General features: G+C 39.0%; 1 protein-coding gene across 25 annotated transcripts in view; it reads right to left on the reverse strand.

Annotated features, from left to right (window-relative positions):
- magi1 (membrane associated guanylate kinase, WW and PDZ domain containing 1) overlaps positions 1 to 14,965 on the reverse strand; it is a 617,355-nt gene that overhangs the window by 216,475 nt on the left and 385,915 nt on the right. The gene's annotated exons all lie outside the window — the stretch shown is intronic.

Consider the following 14,965-nt stretch of genomic DNA (forward strand, 5'->3'; position numbering starts at 1 on the left):
AATGCCGGCTCTTCAGCCTAGAAATGGAAATGAGAACCAACCCCCAAAGTTGGACACGACTAGACTTAATGTCAGGGGAAACCTTTACCTTTATTTTACAGCCCAACGATGGTGCCAGTAATTTACCGCCACCCTTAGACAATCACAGCTTCCTTGAGTCTGAATTGATGTTTTATATGTTGCATGTGTTTTAATTTATTGTACTTTATATTGTGCTCACTTTGTTGTTTTTAGACACCTTGTGCCGTCTGTAAGCTGCCCTGAGTCCCTTCGAGGAGATGGTGGTGGGATATAAGAATAAAGTTATTAACCAACTGTTACTATTATTAAATGTATATATCCAGCATTGACCGTGTATCAGAGAACTGCTGCCTCCTGCTTTCATTCATTCCTTCTCTTTCCCTCCCTCATACCTTTCCCCCTTTTCTCTTCCTCCCTTTGTCCTTTCTTTCTTCGCTCACTCGTTTCCTTTCTTTCCCTTCTTTTTCTTTTTCTTTCTTTCCTCTCTACCACTTTGCTCTGAGGAGGCCTACCTTACAATGTCTCCATGGAAACATGGCTCTCTTTGTGGCTCTTTTCTTCCTTTCTTCCTCTCATACACATGTCATCTTTCTATCCCAGTGTCATCACTGAGGGCCACTTCACCCAGCAACAGCCAGTCCTTCACCTTTGCCTTTTTAATATAGTAAAGCTAAAGGTTTTTCCTCTGAAGTTAAGTCCAGTCATGTCCGACTCTGAAGTTGATGCTCATTTCCATTTCTAAGCCAAAGAGCTGGCGTTGTTCATAGACACCTCCAAGGTCATGTGTTTGGCATGACTGCATGGAGCACTGTTACCTTACCACCAGAATGGTACCTATTGATCTACTCACATTTGCATGTTTTCGAACTGCCAAGTTGGCAGAAGCTGGGGTTAATAGCAGGAGCTTACCCCACTCCCCAGATTTGAACTGTCAAACTTTTGATAAGCAAGTTTAGCAGCTAAGTAGATGCATCCTGGTGGGTCTTTCCCCTTTTCAAAATACAGTAATCCTACACACATATCTTTCTAAAAGCCCTCCCATCCCAAAAGACAAAAATTGGAACAAACTATCTGGAATGTGCACGTCGACAATTTGATGAGAAAACTGTAAATAAGTGATGGAATGACAGTGTAAACCCCAAAGGGTACTGCTGATATTGCAAAACAAATCGTCTCACACCATTGCATCACAGTATAAGTTTCTCTATCCTGACAAGTCATTCATCACAGCTGCCAAATTTAGTGGAAAATAGCCGGTGTTATAACAAGCTGGCTTGAAACCCAGGGTGTTAGCAGACTTAAATTTTTCAGCTATTGAGCAAGCTGCCTAAATTCTTTACAATATGGGACAGATGTCTCCCTGCTCCCCACTCCAATAAACTACCTATTTTTCATTATTAATCCTTTGGCACATAGAAGCATGCTGAAATACATGGTATATCAAACAATCTGCTTAATAATGCAGTCAAACCAGTTAGAAAAAGTTGTTCTTTTAAGTATTTTTTTAAAGGATTGTACTATAAGCATCTGAAAAGGCGGACTTCTGTGAGCACAAATTATTCATTCAGGGTGTGGTTCTTTTTCAAGCAAACACAATCCAAAATTGTAAGAACTGTATAGCATCTAAAGAAAGAAAAAACACACACACACACACAAATTGTTGCCTTTACTAACCAGTATTCCCAGTTATTCTAATTACAAAATTACAAAAAAGGTGGGTTGTTGTTTTTTTTAAAAAGGAGGAGTTAGAATAAAGGAAGGAAGAACAGAGGGATGTGCTGGTTCTATGTGAAAAGAAAGCTGTGAACTGCAGTGCTTGGCTGAATATTTTATGACCGGGATCCACAGGGTGTGCAATGTAATTCTGAGAGCTTACATTGCCTTGTGTTGGCTGTATCATCAGTGCAATTTGCAACTGCTTCACAGGGGACCAAACATAAATAAATAGGGCTACTTCTAGCAGAAAAGAATTGGCTTGCTACAACCTGCCCAAATCTAACATTCATAGGCAAGCCTATGTTTCTCTTTCTGGTCTTTTAGGAAAGATTGACAAAATAGTGTATTTATTTGAAAGAGAGAGAAGCAACTTATCCTCCTATGCCCGCTATCCACTTATAGCCACTTATACCCAAACATTAAAGGCCCCAGTGAATGTGTTTGTATGTACTTTCAAGTCACCTGTCAAACTTGTGGCAATTCCCTGAATTTCATAGGGTTTTCTTAAGCAAGGAATACTCAAAACTGGTTTTGCTAATTTCATCCTCTGACGTATAGCCTATAGCACCAAGTATTCGTTGGCAGTGTCTCATCCAAAGCTGACCCTGCTTGGTTTCCATGACCTGGTGTCTTTATAGTGTTTGACCACCTCACTAAACATTCATTTTCAGATAACCTACAAAAGGTTAGTGCAAAAATGAGTGTTAGTCCCAAAATGTGTTTGTGGCTGGACTGGGAACATCTCTTTTATCCTCTTCTCCTTTTATAAGCTTAAGAAATGACTTATTGGTTTAATAAACCATAGTCTCTTGTTCCTGTGCAGAACATCTCACTGAGAGTGCTGACTATATCCACTCATGCTTTGCAATCCTGGTTTTTAGGATATCACAACCAGTTGTGTTTTAACAATCCTAGGAGTCTTATCTTCAATAAAGAGATATAAAAGGGGAAAAGATAGGATTACGTGTAGTCAGATGTCAACATCCCCATTTTGATAATTTTGTTGGACCAAGAATGAAATAGCTGAAATTAAGCCAGTGTATTGTATAGTGCCTCACCACTGAAGCCTAACTATTGTTCTCATATGAAATTTGCAATTTCACTGCAATATTGAAAAACTGCATGAAAAGGACCAATTGGTATTAAGTTGAAGAGATAGGACATCATACAAGGATAGCATATACCAACCTATATGAATCAAGTGATAATTTTCATGCAAAAGCTAACATTCTCCCAGTTAAAGTCAAACACAAGATTCCAAAATCTGAATGAGGAGAAAGAAGATATTTTGAAGCTAATTATGCAAAAGAACAACACTGAGAGCTAGCTTTTGAGAACATGTGCATCCTTAGAGTAGTCAGAAAGAAATTAACATATGTTTCTTTGAAGAACTGTAATGAAAGGAAGAAGAAAAGGCCTTTATGTTTATGAATTATTATGTCTGCGGGAACCAGAGAACATTGTATAACTCTAGAACCAATGTAATGGGGTGGTATAATCAGAGTTTACGTTTTGGAATTTAATTATCTGTGTGGCAGACTAGATCAGAATAAAATAGAACATTTTTCAAGAAGTATTAATGCACTGTAATTCTGGGAGGTGGAATTACTGAAACCTGCCTCACCTAGCAACAGTGATGCTACAATTTGGGTCAAAACACATAATGGCTACATGACACATTGGATACACTATATTGCCAAAGAATAAGGGGACAAAAGAAGATATATCAAATAAATAGTTCTTTAGAAGTATTTCCTTGTTGCAAAGCCTAATTTCAACCAGTTATAGCTAACATTAAAGAAAATGTGTAATATTGCCAAAGAACCAGAACACAGACTGATGGAGTATATGTTAAGATGAAAATACTACAGAAGAAATGCTGCTTTGTCTCAAAGTCTGATTTTAATCAGTTGAAGCTAAAATTGAAGGAAAATGCAATAGTGATTTGGTTAGATCAGGGGTCCTCAAACTTTTTAAGTGGAGGTCCCTCAGATTGTTGAGGGGCCGAATTATCATTTGAAAAAAAAAAACAAATTCCTATGCACACTGCTCATGTCTTATTTGTAGTGCAAAAAAAAAATTAGCATTATATATTACTATATTGCACTATACCATTATACCATAATATTATTAGTAATATTACATTTTATATTTAATATATAATTAATATTATTATATTATGCAATATCATTATATTGTATTATTATTATTAGCCACTCTGAGTCCGCTATTGGGTGAGAAGGGCGAGGTAGAAATACTGTAATAAATAAAATATTATATTGTATTACATTATAATATTATTATCAATATTATATGTGTACACAATATATAATATTATTACCATATTATTCATTTACAATGTTTCATTTACAATATTAGTAAATGAAAGAACAATACAATATTTAAAAATAAAAACAATTTTAACCAACATACTGTAAACTTATCAGGATTTCAGTGGGAAGTGGGCCTGCTTTTGGCCAATGAGATAGTCAAGTAGGATTGTTGTTGTTGTGCCTTCAAGTCATTTCAGACTTTGGGCGAGTCTCAATCTAAAACTGAGGGCGGGGGCCAGGTAAATGGCCTTGGAGGGCTGCATCCAGCCCCCGGGCCTTAGTTTGGGGACCCCTGGGTTAGATAGTAGCAGAATTACATAGGTGTTAAGATAATAGGTACAGGATTTTTCCCTTATTGATTTTGCTTTATATTGCTGTTTAATCCTATAAGGCAAGTTAAAATGGGCAGGATCAACTACATGGAAAGGTCAAAGCATAACTACCTGAAAGTGTATGTATGTGATGAGTTAATAAACCCTACTCTAAGTGCCAAGTTTATTTGAAAAAAAAAAGCCTACCAAAATTTGCTGGCTTAATTATTTGACATATAAGCCATGGCTGGATGCATAACTTGTAGGCAGCTAACATTATCTTAGTCATGAACACTAGTTGTATTGCTATCATAAAAATAATATATATGTCCTGCATAACACTAGAATGATATCCCAAGCTAGATTACACAATCATATCCTTCATTTTAGAAATTCTAAAACAATGATCAGTCACTATTATGTTCAGCCTGACCCCCAAAGCACCATCCATATGGAGCTAGCTAAGAACATTCATTTCCATTCAAGTCCCTCTGGTTTTAATGCTGTGTTTAAAGGGCTCCTACAGAGGCTGAGCATATCCTAAAATTATTTCCTCTGTGTGTTTTTCCTTCCCTGTAGACACAATTAACAGACTGAATACAAGAAAGATTGTGGCGCATAAATTGATGAGATCTCACAAGGTTAAAACAAGTATTTCTTTTTAAAGTTGGCAGGGATGACAGAACGCAGGGCATAGAATATTGCTGTGAAGTTCTGAAATGTTTGACCCAAATGCCAGATGTTCTTCATCCCTACTTCAGATAGGCAAATAAAGCCATTAATCAAACACTCATGCAACAAACGCATGTATAAGACTAGCCATTTTAGTAAAAAAAAAAAATCAATCCAAAAAAACCTAGGCCAACTTAGCCACAATTCAATGTGAGTATAATACCTTAACTCTCATCAAAAAACGGACCACCATCTTCTCTGAATAGAGTGGCAAAAGGAGAGAACTTGGTCAATCCCAGGAGAGCCTAAAAGAAGCAGTGACTAAAAGAAACACTATTTTTTCTTTTCCTCTCTCTGAGAAATGACCCTTGACTTATCCATAGGACATATCAAAATCAATCTCTGTGGCCCTAAAACTTGCACTCAAGTTATAAATGAGATAGATTTATACATGGGTATAAAGTTAAATATCTCCCAAGTCTACACCACATGTTCCTTTTCCATTTTCATGCTTTGTGTTCTCTTATCATCTCTGGACACCATTCTAATAGAAGGACAGGAGATCTCAGTGTCTCCCTTGAAAAACGTTTGGCACAATTGATCATCTGTATAGAGATCAAACTAGGGGAGAAAGTGGGGGTCAACCTACATAGAAATGTAGTCATGTAAAGCAATTACTATGGTTCAGTTGTTGTTGTTGTTTTAAAAAAATAATTCTGATTAACACACACACTTGAGTGTATGAGTTTAATTTATATCCCATCTTTCCCCCAAATGTGATCCAAAACAGCTGACAAGTTAAAATAAAACAATTGTTTATTTTTATCACACCTTTCTTCTGATATAGTGACAAAAGCTTGTAAGTGGTATAAAAGCAGAAAAGGACAATCATTTCAATTACAATAATATCTTTAAATCATGAACCTGAAACAGTTCAAAACACATAATTGCTGCAACCCAACATTCATCAGAACTAAGTAAACACCTGCAGAATAACAACATTGTGTAACACATGTTATTATATGCTCAGTGCACAGAGTACCATGAACAATATGAATAAGCAAGGTGCAATAGTGGATCCATCAATACGGCTAATTTAGTGAAATTAAGCAAATAATCAAACTTTAAAAATCTGCCACACGTAAAGGTAGAGCATCCAGTGGCCCCGATGGTGCAATGGGTTAAACCCTTATGCCGACAGGATTGCTGACTTGAAGGTTGGGTTCCTGACCTGAAGGTTGCCAGTTCAAATCTGAGGAGAGCACAGATGAGTTCCCTCTGTCAGCTCCAGCTCCATGCAGGGACATGAAAGAAATCTACCACAAGGATAGTAAAACATCAAATATCCGGGCATCCCCTGAGAAACATCCTTGCAGACGGCCAATTCTCTCACACCAGAAGCAACTTGCAGTTTCTCAAGTCGCTCGTGACACCCCCAAAAAAGTGGACTTAGTTTTCCAATGGTATTTTGGTCTTTATATGACCATGGATTACTGGTTCACCAGGCAAAAACACTTAGTATCTTGTTGCACACGCTGCCGGAATTGCTCAACATTGCCACAATCTTGGCAGGGTCTGCCTAGGAGGCGTGGGGACCTATTGCCTCACACCATTCCTGCTTCCTCCCTCCCTCATCACATATAAAGAAGTGTCTACCCGACGGCTTGCCCCATTGAGGATAATGTAACATGGGAAGCCTCCCATATTGCCGCCTGCCCTTTTTTCGGTGGCGACTCCGTTTCTGCCACAGTTTTACCCCAGAAGTACTTCTCCCATGTGTAGTGGGAACAACCGGGCTTTGTGGCAAAGCTGCAGCACAACTGGAGTTGCCATCAAAATTTGCCACCTATGATGAGGTCATAAGTCAGAAGGCTACCGTGACCATAATACAGTAATCTGGAGCACATCTTGGGTGTGTTAGTAAGTTGGGTGTCAAAAGAACATTTTCAAAAGTTGCCTGCTTCTAAGCTGTCATAAAACATGTCAAAACTTTTTAATTATATAAACCAAAGAATAGAGGTTGTCAGTTTGTATATGGAGAATTATGAAAAGGAATCACCTATCCCAGTGGGGAATTCAAGAAATAGCTGGTATTCTGGGTAACAATTTTTGAAGCATGTTTTCTATATTTGGAGCGGTAATGTGGATGATTAGAGAACAATTAATTCTATAAATATAAATATACAATCTGATTTCCAATTTAGCACATCCGAAGATTATTTTCTGAATTTGACATTTTAAAAAATGCAGGGGTTTGTTTAATTACCTTTCTATATAGAAAACCAATAGATTTGATAGGTCTCATACAGTGTTCCTACTAGAACACTGAAATATAACCTCCTTTATCGACAATTCTGTAAGGGTAAAATAAAATTGTTTTCATGATGAAGAATTTAAAAAGGAATCCTAAACAACTTATTGAGAGGGGTTCTCCTCAAAATACAGTAGCCAAAGGACTGAATTACGCCAATAGATGAACCCAATCCCAAGCCAACCACTGCTGTTTTTGGACCTAGACTAGAAATATATAAAAATTGAGTGTTTTAGGGAGAATAGAAGGGAGACATCATGGAAGTGCTTAGGTTTATTCCACTCAGCCTCTACGAATCCCAGAGGAGGCCTGTATCACTCTTTGGAAAGCTTGACACTAATTCAGAAAAGAACTGTTTAAGCTTTTCCCAAGTGTAATTAACACAAAGGCAGATGGTTGATGGGGCAGTTTTCACACTTGTCTCCAGCCCAGAGGCAAGCAAAAACAAAAAGATGGGGGGGGGGGTCTAAGATGGGATAAAAATACTCATCTCATGCAATTGCACTGCTAGGGCTCTGACTTTTTTTTCCTATTTATCCTATTTTAATTTATTCAAGTAGACATATATTTGTAAGTGTTTGTTGCATACAGTGCAATACTTTCCAGCTATTTGTGTTCCATAATCATTTGTCTGATAACATATTTTCTTTAAGGGGTCACAGTCTTCTATTTACATAATACATATAAATTAATATCCGTTCCCTCCTTGTATGCAGTCTTATAGGTTCCCCTATGTAAATTGTAACATCAATTTTACATTTAGATGTTGGATCATATAAACCTGGAACAGATTATATTTACACAAAGACACCTGAGTGGATGTCGCCACATGAGGCATACTACAAAAGGGAGAACATCCTACAAGGTTACATTTGTTTTCTGGGTCTGAAGAAACGATGCTGGAGAAAATGGAGCAGATGATCTAGTAGGGGAAATGCAGGATGGGATAGTTAAAGAGATAGTATAGGAATAACTGGCCACTCTAAATGAATTAAAGTCTCCAAACCAGATGAATTAAATTCAAAGAATTGACAGAAGGAATCTCAGAACCACTCACAATAACCATTTGATTCCTGTTCTCCAAAAATTCTCAAATGTCCACATCCTCAAAAAGGAGAAAGAAGGAGAACCAAACAAGGCCCACTCAGTTAAACTAACATCGAGGAAACATACCAGGAAAGATTTTAGAGTAGATCCTTAAACAGAAAGTCTGTAAGCACTTGGAAAGTAATGCTGTGATCACTAAAAGTCATGATATGTTTCTCAAGTATAAGGCATGCCAGACTAATTGTAAATCTAGTTTTTGATAGAGTTGCAAATGTAATAGGTGAAGGGTATGCTGAGGACGTAATATACCTTAGAATCATAGACTCATTGAATTGGAAGAGACCTCGTGGGCCATCCGGTCCAACCCCTTTCCACCAAGAAGCAGGAAAAACACATTCAAAGCACTTCCAACAGATGGCCATCCAGCCTCTGCTTAAAAGCCTCCAACGAAGGAGCCTCCACCACATTCCAGGGGAGAGAGTTCCACTGCCGAACAGCTCTCACAGTCAGGAAGTTCTTCCTAATGTTCAGGTGGAATCTCCTTTCCTATAGTTTAAAGCCATTGTTCCGCGTCTTAGTCTGCAGGGCAGCAGAAAACAAGCTCCCTCCCTCCTCCCTATGACTTCCCCTCACATATTTATACATGGCTATCATGTCTCCTCTCAGCCTTCTCTTCTGCAGACTAAACATGCCCAGCTCTTTAAGCCGCTCCTCACAGGACTTGTTCTCCAGACCCTTAATCATTTTAGTCTCCCTCCTCTGGACACATTCCAGCTTCTCAACATCTCCCTTCAATTGTGGTGCCAAGAATTGGACACAATATTTCAGATTTCTGGATCTAGACACTATACTCCTATTTATGCAGGCCAAAATCCCATTAGCCATCTCTGTTCTCAGGGCTTCATCCTACAACAATGCCAGGAGGAAGTCCTGCCGGATGTAGCCCTGCATCATGTGATGGGCTCTGGTGGGCTCTGTCCTGGCAGCATCCTAGGATGGAACCCAAGCCCAATGTGAAGAGATTCTTAATAAAGTGAACAGTGTAATGAAGCAGTTAAAAAGCCAACATGATTCTAGGCGGCATCAATAGGAGTCTCTAGAATGTAGAAGGAAGAACATTACCATTCTGTTCTGCTTTAGTTAGGCCTTACCAGGAATACAGTGAACATTTCTGGGAACTACAATTCAAGAAAGATATTGCCATGGAGGAGGGTGACCAAAAGAGTAAAGGACCCTGAAACTAGACTCAATAAGAAGATGGGGAATCTGGGTATGTTTTTAACTTGAAGAAGGTTAGGAAGGGCTTTTTTAAACATTTATCATATTAATGAAGGAGCCATCTTGTTTTCTACTGGTCCAGATATTAGGGTTTCATCTATACAATAGAATTAATTCCATTTGACACTATTTTAACTGCTATGGCTCAATGTCATGGAATCCTGGGAGTCATCGTTTTACAATTTTACACTAATTCTACAGTGTAGAAGCACCCGGATACATGGAGCAATGGGTTCAAACTATAGGAAAAGAGATGGCATTCTTAAATATTCCTGGTTGTAAGAATCATTTGACAGTGGAATGTGCTGCCTTGGAGTGTGGAGGCGTCTCCTTCTCTGGGGATGTTTAAGTAGAGGCTGGATGGCTAGAATGGGGTTGGGAAAAGGGTTGTATTGGATGGCACTTGGGGTCTCTTCCAACCATATAATCCCACAGTTAAACCTAGCACTGCATTAAAAACTGATATCAGACAAACCTTTTCCTCAGTATACTAACAAAGATAAAAGGGGAAATTGAGACAGTGGACTCTTCAGGAAGGTTTCACAATGCAAGTAAAACACTGACTGCAATTAAAATATTATTCCATTTTGCATAAAGAACACAAAAGAAAGATCTACAATCCACTCAAAATCATTTGCATTCACATTCTTTACACTTCACTCACTTGCCTTTGAATTCATTGTGAGTTCAAGAACAAAGATTTGGCATGCCAGAAATAGAAACAAACTATTGGTGACTGCATAGTATTCAATGATAACCCTGGGGCAATAAAATCATTCCAAATAGGAAAGCTGGAGGTGGGTCAGATCAGTCAGATCACTGTAGTTGAGAATTCACTGCTTAATACAGGATCAGTTTGCTCAGTGTTTGCTAAATCTCTCTCTTAGCGGACTATATGGTAGATTTTCCAAATATCATGTGTTGGCATCCTCAAATACTGAATTAAAATATAAGGGGCAATAACGTTTCCTTTTGGGCAGCCACAAAATGTTTCCAAAAGGATGTATTAAAACCATACATGAAACCCACTGTTGAAAGGATCATAGGCATATCAATCATAGGCATATCAATTACTCATGAAGCCAAAGGTGGTGGAGAAACAGCTTCTCAATAAATGTGTGTGTGTGTGTGGGGGGGGGGGGGGAGAGAGAGAGAGAGAGAGAGAGAGAGAGAGAGAGAGAGAGAGAGAGAGAGAGAGGAGGTTCACATAAGATATATTTGACCAAATTACACAGCCTTCTTGGGCCCATGTGATTAAGTCTTTAGCTTGTGGATGGAACATATTTCAGTTTTCTGCCCAGACCACAAAGCTTTGCAATCCCATCTTTTCAGGCAACAGACAGTTAACTAACAAGGGCTGGTGCTCTCCACCGAAGCTGAAGGGATGGGGAGGGGAGCAAAAGGGGACAGCACAATAGCGGGGAACACAAAAGGCCAGTCCTTTCATTCTGCCTGTCTCTCCATTTTTGCCAGCTGAGAAGAAGCTTTTATTCAAACAATGTGTTCAGAATCAGGAAAATGCAAGGGAGAAATTGATCAGGGACAGCAAACGGAATGGGAAGGGGATTATTTCACCGTACGATGCATAAGTGAATAATGTACATATTTCTACTCATCACTCCCCCCACTCCCGGAAATAAAATATATCTATTTATCTATCTGACACTAGTAGCATACGATATTTCCATCTCCTTGGACCAAGCTGCAAGAGTCCTCTCTGTCAAAGGATACTGAGTATCCTTGCTTTCTCAGCAAGAGCCAACACTCTGGATAATCACATGAAAAACATGGCTGGCTGGTGCATCGACAGATGCAAACAAGAACTTACCGACTGAGGCTTATTTAGAGCACAGCATTTTCGCATACACACACACACATACACCACCCCCGCTGTTTCTGAACACGCCAGAGATTTCATTTCATTCCATCTAAGTTTGCAATTGAAAGGCAGTCGGCGCTTACTAGAAAGGTCTAACTGGTATCATTGGAATCTTATTCATCGCAACCTTGCTCATTCATTCATTCATTCATTCACTGCATCTTTCAGCTGTCATTCAAGCAAAAGCGACCCACAAGGCCAAAACCGGAGACAGAAGGGAAATCCTTTTACCTGATTCAACGTAACTTCATGCATGAGTGAGAAGCAGGGATGCTGAAGGTGCCGGTGGAGAAAAAGTCTCATTAGGCGTCTCCCCCACCTCTCATCTTTATACGTTGCAGTCCCGAGTCTCATCTACATGCATCAGAGCGAGCCGTTCCCCGCAGCTGCTTCTTTTTATTAAGCCCACAGGCACAGAAAATGAGTCCCCCTCCCTGGGTATCCAGTGCAGTCAGTGCGAGCTATTCACACACCAAGCCCTTGTGTGAAGGCAGTCCCTCCTGTCCCTCTCTGTCCCCTTCGCAAGCACCCGCCCATCTCCACATGGCCTTTGGATAAACAAGACTTTCACGTTAACCACAGAGCAAATCACATGATTCTAGCAGTTGCCAGAGAGGGGAGTCGGTGGGAAGGATACCCATCCCTCTCTATGTTTCTCTGAAAGTTGAAAGTAGCACAGAACTGGCAAGGGAGAGATTGCTGTTGTTTTCAGTTGCTGGAATCAGTCGGTCTCCTATCTCTTTGTATGGCTCGCCACCTGGTCCACTGCAAACACTCTAGTCTTCATGAAATATCTAGCACACATATTCAAGAAATATCACTTTGATGAGAAGTCAACACCTAAAAAGCAAGGTGGGATAGAAGTAGAGGAGCTGAAATCTGAACTTGTCCAACCACAGCACCTATTTGCTCTTTCATGGAAAATTAGAAAACAAATTAATAGCTGGTATCTAACCTAAATCCTATCTGAAGGTTTGACATATTTGCAAGTGGAGTGCATTCGGTAATTTTCTACCCAGCCCCTAGCCCCATTTACCTAATAGTTAAGACTGACTTTGAAACAGAGCACCTATTCTATAGGCACAGCTAAACTCACAGGGAGATCAAACACTCTGTTAGACATTCTCACCTTGGAAAGCTACAGGAAATTGTCACGGCTAGTTTGCCAATACAGCGGGCAATGTAGGACAGTCTAATAATAAATAAATAGTGCTGCATATACACAGAGAGAGGATATAATAAATAGTGGGAGACTGGAATGCAGAAAGAGGTATGTTTAGGCTGTGATCTTTAGTGTGGTTGTCATGAAGCTGCTTTATGTCAGCTGAATTTACTTGTGCACTTAGCACAGCACTCTGTTCTGACTGGCAGAAGCTCTCTGGTATCTAAAGAAGAAATGGTTAGCTTCCATCCTGCTATTTTTCAAGAGGTGTCAGACATCAAGCCTTAGACCTTAACCACACAAAGCACTGATCCATCCTCAGTTTATGAGCCCTCCCGTTCATATCCATGGATTCTACATCCATGGATTAAACCACCCACAGCTTGAAAATGTCCCTTTCATTCCTTGATTTTGCCATTTTATGTATGGGACACTATTTCACTATGCCATTTTGGTATCCATGAGCATGTCCTGAAGTCAAACCCCAGCAGATATCAAGAATCCATTGCACACCATTCCAAACTAAAAAATGTCAGAAGTTCTGGAAAAGCGATCAAATAGGTCACCAATTTCCCTTGCAATAGAAAGGCTATGTCCATCACATGATGAAGCTTCACAACCAGGAACAGACATTTCTGGGTAAAAATAACACCAGGGAAAGTATCTAAATAATGTTGAAGTGCATTTAATTTCTTCATAAAACCAGAAAATAACCAGCCTAGTTGGGAAAAGAAAATGATGACATACAACCTATACTAAAATCATACACATAACAAAAAGGCATGGTGTCAATGAACACATGAAAATCTATGATGCACAGCAAGATCTGGTCTGAAAAACTGAGTAACAAAATATTCCCCTGCTAACTGAGCATGAAAAACATACACACACCACACCTACAACCACCCTGTTTACCAACTATACATTCACTCAGTGTAATGACAAGATTTATTTACCCATGGGAGAAAGCTGAATTCCTTATAAAATCCTGACAATGACAAGCAGCACAAGAACCATTTTGGCAGTATCTCAGAAATTCATACAGACATTCTTTGCTTTGTCACAATATCAAATGTTCAAAGAAAAACACTTGTGGCTTGATTGTTTTCAATACAAATAAAAGCTTGAATGCTCTCATACCCCAAAGACCCAGAGATTTCTAAAAACTACAAGCAAGTAAATTTGATTCTCTTCATGCACCAAGAAAAAATTATCTGTTATTCATATCTTTACTATAGAGAAAAGTATTATGCAGCCCTCCAGATATCATTGGACTCCTTTGTGATGCTGATTCAGAGTGCTATAATAAATAATAGAATAGAATCATAGCGTTGTTAGAGACCACATGGGCCATCTAGTCCAACCCCCTGCCATGTAGAAAAAGCACAATCAAAACACCTCCAATGATGTCCATACAACCTCTGTTTAAAAGCTTCCAAGGAAGGAGCTTCCATCACATTCTGAGGCAGAGAGTTCCACTGCTGAACAGCTCTTACAGTCAGGAAGTTCTTGCTAATGTTCAGGTGGAAAGAACTTTCTGACTGTAAGAGATGTAATAATATTTAAGGGGTCACATGATTCACATCTCTAAAGTGCAGGTCCTTCCATGCCTCTATACAAAGGATTGTCTTGAATATTTGATTTGATGGCTGGGAATTAAAGACTTGCAATGGCATAATCTCTAGATCAATAGCCAAGCCAAAGCAGGGAGATGAAAAAAAAATGTTATCAAGTCCTGCAGTATTCCACTCGGCTTTATTGAAAAAAATACATCCTATTTGTTGTCAACATTTGCACTTCACAGTATGTTATCACCAACCAACTCCCATCATAAAAGGAAATTGGTTGCTATGCTCTTCTTTAGCTGAATAGCAACACCACTGCTCACACAATAACACATTTATAATGAAATATCTCTCATTAAAACCTCTATCACGAATCAAGCGTGTGCTTGCCAATTCTGTTCAATATGTACCTATTAGACATGCTGATCAACGGCAGATTAAGATGCTTCTGCACTTGCATACTTAAACACTCTTGGAACACATCTGAAACATTTCCTCAATAGCAGTTTTCAGCATCAGGAGCCATAAATCATGAGTATTTATATATTACTAATATTAGTTCCTAAAGAATTCTATAGTTTGGTGTTGAATAAGTAATATTCTTCTGAGATATACAATTATCATCTACACAATAATAACCACCACACTGGTGTGGAAAAGGAAAACTCAC

This window comes from Anolis carolinensis, chromosome 2, assembly GCF_035594765.1.
Source record: "Anolis carolinensis isolate JA03-04 chromosome 2, rAnoCar3.1.pri, whole genome shotgun sequence".
NCBI lineage: Eukaryota > Metazoa > Chordata > Lepidosauria > Squamata > Dactyloidae > Anolis > Anolis carolinensis.